The 13,203-nt window shown below is 39.0% G+C and overlaps 1 protein-coding gene across 1 annotated transcript in view; it reads right to left on the reverse strand.

Moving 5' to 3' along the window:
• cacna1g (calcium channel, voltage-dependent, T type, alpha 1G subunit) overlaps positions 1–13,203 on the reverse strand; it is a 268,885-nt gene that overhangs the window by 139,950 nt on the left and 115,732 nt on the right. The gene's annotated exons all lie outside the window — the stretch shown is intronic.

Consider the following 13,203-nt stretch of genomic DNA (forward strand, 5'->3'; position numbering starts at 1 on the left):
CCAGCAGCTCTTTAGAGGCTCTCTCAGGCTGTGATGGGAGGTTAGAAGGACAGCGCTTAGAGGAGAGAGCGACTGTGGAATGCTTGCAAAAACGTTTTTCTTGTTTCTTGATCAGTGTTTATCGGCATCTTTTCTCACTCTCTCCTAGTGTGTGAGTGTGTATGCGTGTGAGTGTGTGTGGAGCAGATGCTGAGCACATGTGCAGCTTGAAGGGGCGTGCAGATGAAGGAATTCCCTCCTCGCACCAAGTCCAAGTCTGTCTGTCTGACAAATTTGCAACACATGTTGGACAGTGTATTTGTGTGTGTGAGTGTGAGTGTGTGCGTTCAGGCATAAGCCTTACCTTAAGAGCAAGAAACTCCCTTAATGAATCCACGAATGTGTGTGTTCTCTTTTAGCACTTTGAGGTGTCCCAGTAGGAACCTTTTCTGTTTTTTTACACCAAAGCAGCACTAAAACAAGAATACACACACACACTCACACATATTTGTACTGTATATACACACACATACCTAGAGCTGACAGATGGCATGTATACAGAGAGAAGGTAAATAGTTAACCCAACAGCACAGAGATGCCCTCCCATCACCAGCAGAGAGGTGCGGATCTACCGCTTTCTGGTAGTCCCTGAGAACAGGCTAATTAAATCAGCTGCTGTGGAATGTTCTGTCATGGCCACCATGGACACTCGGGTCAAAAGGAACCCACTGGCACATTTATGACAGAGTAGCTTTAAAAAAAAAAAAGAAAGAAAGAAAAAGCGACTTTGGGAGCACAATATGAAGAGAACTGACACATAAATGGCTCATTAAAAACTAACCCCTAACCCTGTCCCAACAGGGATATTAAAGTTAATATCATATACCACAGGAAATGAAAAATTAATGGAGCACTCCACCAAATGGTTACATGTAAAAGACCATTTAATCCAAGTAATTGCTTGGGGACAAGAGGGGTCTACGGAAAAGATACTATTGACTTGCATTATGGGTAGTGTAGGATCAAAAGTCACTATGTTGTACTCAGTATTATTGTAGTTATAGTAATTATCGATTTGTTTTCTTCTTCTTTTGCTTATTCTTCTTCTTCTAAACAAATCAATCATTCCTTTCTGGTTCTGCTACTTCGTAGAAATTGGTTGGTTGGTTGGTTGGTTGTGGAGATAATGTAGCAATCAGCAAGACAAAGTGTCATTAACTCTGCCAAGGAGGTTATGTTTTCACCTGTGTTTGTTGGTTAGTTGGTCAATTGGTTGGGTGATTGGCTGGTTGCTCCGTTGCTTGGATGGTTGTTTGGATGGATGATTATTTGGTTGGTTGGTTGGTTGGTTGGATGGTTTGTCAGCAGGATTACACAAAAACTACTGAACGGATTTCCATTTCCATCTGGCATATATAGGTATGCATATATATTTGATGCAGATCAAAATGAAAGTGGATTTAAATATGTTTTATATGATATTGGATTAGGCTTGGTTGAATGCTATAATGCTTTGGGATTCACTGCAACTGTTTCAGTTGTTGTCAAAACAACCAAACCAATCAGATGTATGAGTGCCAAATTCAAAATTCAAGATTAAATATTCTAATTGGTGAGCTTTAGAGGTGCTGGTTGGCAGATTTTGTTAAATTCATATAGATCCTGGTTAGCTGTTTTCCTGTGTTTCCAGTCTTCATGCTAAGCTAACTGTCGCCATAGCCTAATATTTACCATATAAATATGAGTTGTCCTTAAGCAAGAAACCTTGTTTCCTAAAATGTTGAACTATTGAGTTAACTGCTCCTAGCAACCACTGCTGCTCAACTCAATGATGTTGACAGGAAAAATACATGACTCACTACTGATTAGTTAGGTCAAAATAACAAACCCTTCCAAACAGAAAACAGCAAATATGAACACGGTGTCAGGCTGAATAATGAATCTAAAAAGTTAAAAAGTTAAAATTAAGATGGCATTTCAGTCTGATTATCGGGCTAAAGGAGATTTACAGTCAACATGAGTCCAGTGTTGAGTAGCATAGTCCCTATAGTGACGGGTTTATGGTAACAATAATGCCAATGGGAAAACTCATGTTTCAGTGACAAAGACCTGATAAAAATCCCCAGAGCAATACAATACAAATATTAGGGTAATTTTTCGTCAGACCGGGTTACATAAATAAATTTAAAAGCAGATGATGAATGATGTCTGTTGAAAAATAAAAAATCCATGCAAAAACACTTGCTGCCCCTGATGAGAGCCAGATGAGGTTTGGTGCGCTCAGTGAAAACTGACCCATCTCTCCTCATCTGGAACAGAGAAACAGCCGAGGAGAAATGGAGTGTATCAAACAAACGATGGAAACGGCAGGAAGTCGTGCGCTGCTTTCGTCAGAGTCCGTGCCAGTGTTGATGATGCTGATACAGGGAAGAACGGTGGGAGGCGGACTAAGAAATGAGAAGCAGGAGAGGACGGGGGAGGCCCAACCTTGGAGGGAGCTTGCGTGAGGAGAATTCCCAAACTAAAGCACACGAAGCAGTTGTACGCACGGGGATGGAGCAGAGGACGAAAAACACTTTAACATCTTGTCATAAACACATGATTTGATACTTGTGCACATCTTGATATGGAGAGGTCCCTACAAGGACAAACTCGCAGAAGAATGTAATGAAATTCATATAAGTCATGCAATAAAAAGCACCCAAAGACAAAGACGGAGTGCACAAAATCACACACACAAACGCACACACACTCCTCTGGGGTTGTAGACAGCTCGCTTCTTACCTTCTTATCAGAGAAGCTGAAAGTGTGTGTATTTGTGCCAAAGCAGCCAAGCACATGAAGGATGGTATACATACAGCTTTCCAGCTACATCTCCTCCAAAACAAAGGTAGCTAGGAACAGGTTGCACGCACGCACGCACACACGCACACTCACACACACACACACACACACACAGTGGACATAATGCCACCCAGAAGGACCTATAATAGGAAAAGTACGCTAGGCAGCTCAGGAATGTAGGACAGTGTCCAATGTTTAACCCACCCTGTCCTCACCTAACCTTTATCTGTCTGCCTTTCTGTCTCTATCTATCCGTCTGTCCATCTTCTGTCTATCTATGTCAGTCCTCACATCAGTCTTCCTGCAGCTACTACATTGTAACAATGTTAAGTAGTCTTATATCTGATGGATAAATAAAAAGGAATGGCTCACTGATACAGCTAAATCAATGATGAGACAGACATAGAAGGACGTCTCTGAGTATAATATTTCATCATTCACCAGGTCCGGTATCCATTTCTGTTTTTTTTATTCAAATCATGATGGATAGACTGATGAAAAGACAAATGTAATTGACAAATTTTGATGGAGCCGCCTCGGTTTTCATGCTCGATTTGAGGCTGAGGAGTTGCCTTAAAACTGTGGAGAAATTATGTGATAAATAATGCTGGAAATATATTTGCTGAGTAACTGATGAGGTGAGCTGAAGCATTCTTACCCCACAGTCAGTTGACAAATGGCTTTGGGTATTCTGCAATGTTTTCAGTGTCATGGCGGCAAAGTATGTGTAAAACAGACTCAATGCACAGCCACTGCTATAGCCATTGGTCATAGAGGGCTGACAATTATGGCTGTTTATATTGTTTGTCTTGTAGCTCAGAGTAACAGGATTCATGTTAATCTGAAGTTGGGGCTCCCAATTTAGTTTCAGGCCACATTAGGTTGTTTTCTTTCAGTTAAAAATATATAAAAAAGCGTCTTTACACTACCTGTACGGCATTTAACAACAGACTGACAAAGTTAGCAACTAGATGATAAACATAGTTGAGCAATTAGCACTTAAAAAGCCACATATTTCCCTAAATTTAATTGCCCAAAAAGAACAAAACAGAGCGCAAATGAGTGTGAATATTGAGGTTACATGTGAAAAATGTAATTTTATGTAATGGAATTGGACTTCAGATGAATGCTAATGTTTCTCCGTGTTGATCTCCATTACTTGAATGTGTGAATAGGCAATAGTTTGTTAAACATATAACCTTTACAAGGCCCTAATATGTAAAATGTGTGTGGTTGTCAGCTTGTTACCCTGAAAGGGCTCATAAATAAATACATAGATAAACAAATAAACTGGACTTTACTTAGCCCCCCAAAACCCAATTTAATCATGAACATATACAGCAAGCTATCTATTTGCTTCAGCCAAGTGCGTTGAAGACATTTTTTAAACCGAAAGTCTTACACCTTACATTAACCTTAATAACCAATTTATTCACAGTTTCTGGTAACCTCATCTTGGAATTCATGCCATCTGTGCTGTCTTATTGTCCTCCATTTCATTCCAAAATGGGTCAACCATATGTGAGATCATTATATTTGTTGTTTTTAATTAGTTCCATGCAGAAATAGATCTCACTTTGAAATGTTTTTGAGACTCTTTGATCGTATTAAACATTTGCATAGTGAGAGTGAAACCATTCAGACCTGAAATATCAAGTCATAGTCATAAATAACATAAGTAATGTATTAAGTTATCGGTTATTTGTTGTTTTGGGGAATCAAACTGTTGTTTTAGAGCTGAGTTAATCTTTAGCTTCGGTCGTCATACCAGGTGACTGATCCACAATCAAAGGGCTGCTTCACATGTTTTACTGTTGTTAATACAGTGTATAATGACTGTTTTAAGAGATTATTAGATTATACTGCTTTACCACTGAAGCTGCACATTACTTCATCATATTCTGTCATGTCATTTATCACTTCCTATGAACTAACCAGTCATCTGTCCTCTCCTCTGATATTCCCTTACTCACATATTGTTTTTATTCGCCTCCACATCCCTGACAAACAAGCTGTCATGCTAGATGTTCTTCAACAAAAGCACTATGAGGGATGGATAGCTCTATGAGTGTATGTGTGTGTGTTAAGGAGGTAGTTTTCAGAAGACTTTATGAACACAGGGGTATTGTTAATGCGCACCAAGGAAGCAACTCATACCAGCGCTTATATGACAACACACATTTAAACAACACTGCAGGACAACAGCTAATGATGATGATGTCTGATCATATCAAAGTATGTGCATGTAGTATCATTAGAGAGAGAGGAGAAACCACAGAGAACAGACAGATGGAGTGTTTTCATGCTGAATCAGATTGAAGGCCTTTCATCAGCAACACGTTCTGCCATCAACCCACTCTGCTGCTTATCTAACCAAAATGTTAACCAACTTATACTTCACAGTCATGGTCGATTACTGAATATCTCTCTTCCTCTTGCAACAATCAGATACAGTGAGGGAATTCTCAGTAATACCCCCGTTGGAGGAGTCAGAGGTCTTATCTGGAGTGAACCCGCTCCTACATAGAGTAAGACAAGTGTGATGCTCATGGGAACTTCGAGTCAGCTTGTACTAATGGGAAATCTAACTGCTAGACCCCATAGTTGCACCCTCTTCTACTTTCAGTTAAAAGCCTGATGGCAATGAGGTGCCGTTTGCTTAGAGTGAATAAAAACAAAAGACGTCAGTACAAGCAGCACATATTTAATAAAACATAACAGTAATAAAGTTACTATCACCCCTCCAGGAAGTTCATTATTTTGTAATTGAAGCAAACTATGTCTACAAAACTGCTTGCAAACCATGACAAGCTTCCCTGCATATGAAATAGTCCCATTTCAAACCAACTGTTCCCAGGTCAACCAAAATCAAGCTCAACAAACCAATTTTCCTGTGAATGCGCTGATGCCTGAGGGACTTTCTGTCTGTTATCACAACATAATATGCGTGCTATTTTTTGATAACTGCAGAGCTTGTTATCCTGCTGATGCCTTGGCCATATGCCATCAGTCAAAATACGAGAACTTTTACTTTAGCAAAACAGTCTTTGTGTCAACTTTGTGTTAGTGAAACTTCTCTACAGCAATAAGAAGAAGAATCTATTTTCAGCAGCAACTGAAACTACTAAAAGTATCCTTCCATCCTTCATAATAACATATCATGAGGATGTTACCTGAAATTAATGTACATCCTCCAGCCAATTAGAATCGAGTGGCCTCTATGGACATGGTGTAAATACTGTTGAATACTGTGTCAAACACAAAAAGTTCACATACTACTCATGCCCATTTATTATTACATTACACCAACACGGCGATATCAGATAAATCTTAGTTATTACATTACCTTCTAGGGAACCTACAAAACCAATGATTGTAGCGTATCCTTCCAGGCTTGAACTCTGAGCTTCATTACCCACAGATCCTGTAACATGATACTTTGCAGAGATTTTGTTTTTCAGTGCTGTCAGTGCTGACAAAGGCAAAGTAACAAGCAAGCTTATTGTTTTCACTGGAACTGAGACACAGTCTCAGTTTGATTTACTCCAATATCTCTGACCAGCTGCCAAAATCCAGTTGAGAGAAAGGATGCATGAAGATGTCGTTACACCTATCTTTAATTACTTCTGTGGGCAGGGCACAGCAGTTAAAATTTACAAGCAGTAGTCTTTTTTGTGAACTTTCTGTCCCGAGTTTTGCTATCCAGTTACCCAGAGCTATTAAATCTTCAACAGCTGTTTTTAACTATTTTAGATGGGTTTTCGTGTGTTTAGTAAAAAAAAAAGGACTTAAGATATATGACTTGCAAAGTAGACAAACAAAGTAGTTACAGTACATGGTCTTACTAGAGACTTAAGATACATAGTCTCTCTGATTGTCTTTTGGCTGCAAAAGGCACTGCCAATTCTTCTGCATGTTTTTGTATTTACCATATCTAATCATAAGATGCTAGAATTGAACATCACTCTAAGATAAAGTGGCATTGTTACTCTCAATAATAACAAATAATCTATCATTATTTGCTAAACAGCATTAATTATCAAGACTTTATCAAGAAAACTAAAAGTAATTTACAGGTCGGTGCGTTCATAATACAGAAACTTAGCATCAGTATTCTGGAAAGCATGATGAGCAATATCATGATAACTTCTGAGAGTATTAACATTCTGTGCACAGAGAGGGTTTCCCACCACTGACTAATGAAAGCAGGATTTCATTTAGGAACACGGCGTATCCGTCGAGGCTGCAGGATGCTCCTCTCTATTACATTCTAATTTCAGTCGACAACACAGGCAGTTTTACATGCAAATGCATCCTTGTGAGGCTTTAAAACATTCTGCTCACACTGCCGCTCAACCTTTCTCATCTTCATCTTTCTTGCCTCTATCTCTCTCCAGGATCCCCTCCCTCCCTGTGACTGATAATCTATGGCCGATCTGCTGACCCGCTTGTAGTGGGGAGATAATCTAGCTAATGGAGGAGAAGCCAGCTGCATGAGGGTCCAGTGCAAGCTTACAGAGACAAAGGGAAGAAGGAGGGAGGGAGGCAGAGAGACCTACTGCTGGACTCCTGACAGTGGACAGGTTGGTTAATGGCCATCATTGTTCATGGATGCTGTATCCTTGTCTGTGTCCTCTCTCTTTCTTTCTCCCCTGGACTGCAACATCAGTCCTATATACTCACTCTCTCTCTCTCTCTCTCTCTCTCTCTCTCTCTCTCTCTCTGATTTTAATTTAAAGGAACAATTCAACATTCAAATACACTTTTTTGCTTTGAGTCCCAGAGTGACATAAGAAGATTGATATCTATATATCAATATGTCCGTGCGATAAGGTACGAGCTGGAATCTTGGTGTCTTTAACCTGGATTAGTATACAGAGAAAACAGGGGAAACAGGTATTCTGGCTGTGTAAAAACGTAACGGTTAAATATTAAAATGAAAGGAAATGTAAAAATCGCAAAACCCCGCCCGGTCATTACTCCCACAGACTGAATAAAACTACTTCCAGACATATTTAAAATGGATCTAATGTCATTGCACAGTCAACTCTTTCACCATGTGCATATTTCAGGTAATACAGGATGGAAACCTGCTAATAAGTAGTGACAGAAAGTAGGAGAAAGTTGAATTAAAAATAAAAATAAATTATATCAATTATCTCACTTTGATCTCACTCCAAAATGTTTAAAAATCCAGTGTGTAGGATTTGTTTGCATATAGTGGTGAGGTTGCAGATTGTAACCAATAAAATGCCCCATGCTTTACCCTCTCACTGGCAACTAAAAATGTGAAAGGCCCTCTCTAGAGCCAGTGTTTGGTTTGTCCATTCTGGGCTACTGCAGACATGGAGGTGTTGCAACATGGCGGACTCCATGGAAGAGGACCCTCTCCCTTCCAAAACAAAAGGGGTTATTATATTCCATTTCTGCCAATAGATCCTCCTCAACCTGCTAAAATCCTACACACTGGACCTTTTACTAAAAATATGTACTTTCATTTATCTCCCTACCTGCCTCTCTATCAGTATCCTCCCTCCCTGTTTTCCTGTGTCTCACCTTGTCTATTCTTCTCTCCCTCGTTTTGTATACCTTTCCACCCACTTTTGTTTCGCACTCTCTTCCTCTGGACATCTCTACCACCCTCACTATTCCTCCTCCACCCTCACACTCTTTCTTCCTGCTGCAGTCCTCTAAACTGGGCTGGAGCCGATCCAAGTGTCATCAATAAATAATAAAGAGGAGAAGGGAGAAGACTCTGAGGATTAGATTCGGAGCTACTCTCTTGCCTCCTTTAGTGAGACTCAATCACGGGTCTGAAATCCAAGAGGATGTGTTGAATATTTTAAGACAGTTAAAGGTGCTAAGCTTGCATTTTAAATATCAATATATCATGATAATTTTAAAGTGATACCTTCAATGATCATCATGGTGAAGATGATGGCTGCAGCGTATACTGTATGCTATATCACATAATTTTTACTTCTCCTGGAGCTTTAAAAACAACCAGTGGTACCTTGTTAAAAATATCCAGTGGGTTAACGCAATGAAAAGTGTCTCAAAACAGAGGTCTCGTGTTAGAAATATCCAATGGCTTTGCACTTATAAATGTTGGAACACAGACTTGGAACAGTGGTCTCTCACTCACCTTCACCATCGCCTTTTCCTCTACACCCAAAAGTCAGCTCATACACAAATATAATCTGACCATGATACTGCATGTATTGTAGAAATGTCACTATGATACTTATGCAACTAAAAATCCTCCAAATTAAACCATCTGAGCAGCTCACATATCTTGTCATGAGGGTCGAAGGTAGACATTGCTTGATTTTAATGAAGCCCCAAATATTTGTGAGCCACTGTTCTATTGCTTATACTGAGTCATGATATACACTGGCACTGGATATAGTTAATGATTGCATGTATTGCAGGTATTGCTTAGATGAGAAATGTCATCTTGAGAAAATGTATTTTGCACTGAAAAGATTCAATAGGTAAAGAACTACGGGTTCCTTACTATAAATGACCTATTTGAACAATGTTTTGAAATATAAAGCATCAAAATACAATTTAACCAAACTGATCAATACAACCAAAATGAATATTTTCATACAGTGTCTGTCATCAAACAATCAGACCAGAAACATATTGAGGACATCTATTGAAGCTATCTATCCAACTGCGTCAGCTTCTCTTCCTCTCTCTGTCTGCCTTTCTCTGTCAATCTATCACCCTTCCTCCTGTTTCCTCCTCCTCCTCAGTTATCCTTTCTGTCTCTCTCCAGGAGGCATTCAGCCACAGAGAGTGTGTTAAGGCAGATCGATGTACTATGGATAGGATACCCTGTCTGCTACAGTAAGTGTTGGTACACTGCCTTTCAGACTCCCTCGTCTATCTACCAGGGCTCCACTGCACCAATCAATACATAAATGCATATATAAATGAAAACACTCTCTTAACAACTGATTCAATCTTGAGGTGACTCTAAAATGTAAGTTAGTTAAAGTACACTTTACTTATTTTATACATAGTGTGTCCGCCCCTTAATATAAATAGACTTAGTTCAAATCATTGTCTTGTTTAATTTAAAAATCTGAGATAAATGGAACTCCACTGGGAATAAATACAATTAAAATGATTGTATACCCTCAATCTGTTGCTGAATATTTTTCACTTTTTAATTTGTGATAAGATGTGTAATGTCACATTATATTTTTGTGTTTCAGTCTGTGGCTTCAACTGGGGAGTAAAGTTAAATTTGGCCATACATGCATTCATAGATACAGTGCAGAGAAAACAGAGAAAAATCTAGGCCACAGACTAATCAAATTGTCAGATTCATTATGCTGACTGCATGTGGTTGGATAGGAGAGTTGTCTGCTGCAGGAAGGGACAGTTCTGTCCATCATTTCTATCTCTTATGATAACATAGTAGGTGCCAGAGTAATTACTGAGATGTGGGAACACGGCAACAGATCAGACCTGATCTCAGAAGTTAACCTGGTAAGTTGATGTAATTACTACTGAGGGGAATATTGGCCAAAGTACAACGAGACTAATACTATAGCCATGCCAGCTGCTCTGTTTGGTTGGTCAAAATGACAATGTTAACATGCTGAAGTTTAGTAGGCATAATATTTACCATTTTCAACATCTTATTATATTTGCTAATGTGCACCAAAGTAAAGCTGGGGCTAATGGGAACGTGATTATTCTTGCAGGTATTTGGTCATAAACCAAAGCATGGAACAAATTGTTTCACCCGATGATGGTGGTATATGAAAAGTAATTAGGGATCACCAACCTTATTACAATTAATCTGCACTAAATATAAAGCGACATTATGTAGAAATTGGCATTTTGTGCAATTTGGCGCCCCCCACAGTTTCTGAGTGCCACACCACTGACGTAAATACAAATCCCAGGTCTGTAACAATTTGTCAGACATAATATAGGTGCTAACTGCAAACAAACTCATTATATCATAAAAATGATTCGCCTTAAAAACTGGTATCTTGAAAACACTGTGATCCTACCCTCTCACATCATGCACCAACAACTCAACAGGTAAAACCAACAACTTTGAAAGTGTTAACACAAATCATCTGAAGCCATCAAGCAGCCTGAGTGATTTTTTTTAATTCACACTGGGTGCTGTCATCAGCTTTTTCACACTTCACACACATGCAGCTGAAGAGTGATGCACATGAGTCCATGACTGCTTTCCTCAAAACTGCTAAAAACTTCTTTTCAAGTTATAATCTTTCTATCTACCAATTTTATCTTTATCATGTGAAGGCAGCAGTGCATCCATCCTGCACTCTCTCCACATTTCACCAGCCAAAATCTCCACACTCCACCTGTTTCATATAGCCATTCCTCCATCATTCCCTCCTGACAGTGAGGTGATTAGGAGGAGAGAGTGCAGACCTGCTGAAATAGCAGCTTAGCTGTAATTATCGTCTCGGAAAGAAACAAACAGTTCATCAGAGCCATCCTCCGCAGATTTAACAACTGTTGCCAGGATATATCAAATGCTCGACAACCAGCCGTTTCCTAGGTTACCATTGTCTCTGTATGGCTGGGGCCTCTCTGTACAGATGAGATTTTTTTTTTTTTTGATTGCAGAAATAGCAAAAAACTATAAACAATGAAAACACCAAAACATATTACCACATACAAACACACATGTGCAGGCTCACATGATCACCTACACTACCGATGGAAACCAACATACAGTAGAAATAGACTTCATGTATTTTTCCATGTTTCTGTCACGCTCCATATTATTAATGCCCTTTTACACACACTGAACCTATGGCAACACTGTCCATAAATTATTTTTTCTGACATTTCAAACAGATATTACACAGTAAAGAGTGGCAGGAAATACATTAAGGGAAGAGAAAAGAGAATCATATGCAATAACGTTCCCAGGTTTCATTTCAAACCAAGACATTATAGTTGCATTTCACATTCAGACTGCTAAACCAGAGTAAAGCCTGAGCCTATGCTCTGAGCCTATGCTGGCCTTAACAATCAGCGTCAATATAATACTCCGAAAGTCGAGCAGGAGCTATGATCAAAGTCTACATTAATAAGAGGATTTCCTCACATAGTGTCCATGTACATGACATGAGCATGTCCCTGCACTTATTTTCTGCCGTATAAGAGTAACCACATCTTTCCTTATACATTATTATATTACTATATTATTATTTTAGTCCACAATTGTGTAGTTCGCAACCTAAACATGTGTGCTGGTATGGGCATGCAACCGCTATACTACAGTATTGACATATGCCGTTCATTCTTTAAGCATTACATTTGTGTGGTCCCATCATTACAGGCTGCTAAATTAGGTTAGTAATAAAACAGATTAGACCAGAATGATGAATTAATCACTGGGCATGCACTGACCGTGAAACTCTGGCCCGATACCAGTGTTTAAAATAACAATTTGGCCGATGGGCAATGCTGAAACTTTTGTTGTTATTTATTCCTTCTTTTGTGCTGGGGAAACAAAAAGACTTGATCATAAAAAAATAATTGAAAGTCATTCAGTCCTTTATTTCACTATATTTGAAAGAGTAAGAAATTGGATCATGCACATTTATGAAACTTTTAATATAACCTTCCCTCACATTTAAACAGTTTCAAAAGCCTTTTTAGCCTGCTATACAGCTATCTACTTAGTGAAAATCATTTTTCAGTATTCATAAACTGATGGCAGTGATGAGCCAGGAGCTCATGAATGTGCCAGCAGGAAATTGATGTGAGACATCACATAGACATTCATCACTTCTATCGGTTCATGCCATCTCATTTGTTGATTGGCTGATACTAGTCAACAAGGTGGATATTGATAAATATTAATCACTTGAAGAAGTGTTGACATCTATGAAATCTCGATCCTCGCAGTCAGAGGACAACGTACCATTCAGAGGACAGTGAGTAGCTCAAAGTATCCAACCAAACATGTCCCAGTTCACATTTAAGTTCTTACTAGCCTACATCACAACATGCATGTGTGAATGAGTAAAAGAGAGAGAGAATCCTGCACAACTACAACTCAATTTTTATAATAAACAAGGTCAAACTGACAATAATAGTGTAACTAATCATCAGAGCATAAATTGAAAATAAATTGCATGCAGGGTAACATGCTACTGGCACACTGCCCGTCTTCATTTTTGTAAATTGACACTCATCACAGAAAGGGTTGCTGGTGTAGATGAATGCAAACACAGACTTTTCGTTGATGTAGGTATGTAGTTAAAATGTAAATGTTAGACATGAACCTGTGCCTGAACATAGATTGCATACAGTATTTCTGTACAGACACCACCACAACATGTACATCAATATGTTCAATAGTTA

The sequence above is a fragment of the Pagrus major genome, chromosome 20 (assembly GCF_040436345.1).
Source record: "Pagrus major chromosome 20, Pma_NU_1.0".
Taxonomy (NCBI): domain Eukaryota; kingdom Metazoa; phylum Chordata; class Actinopteri; order Spariformes; family Sparidae; genus Pagrus; species Pagrus major.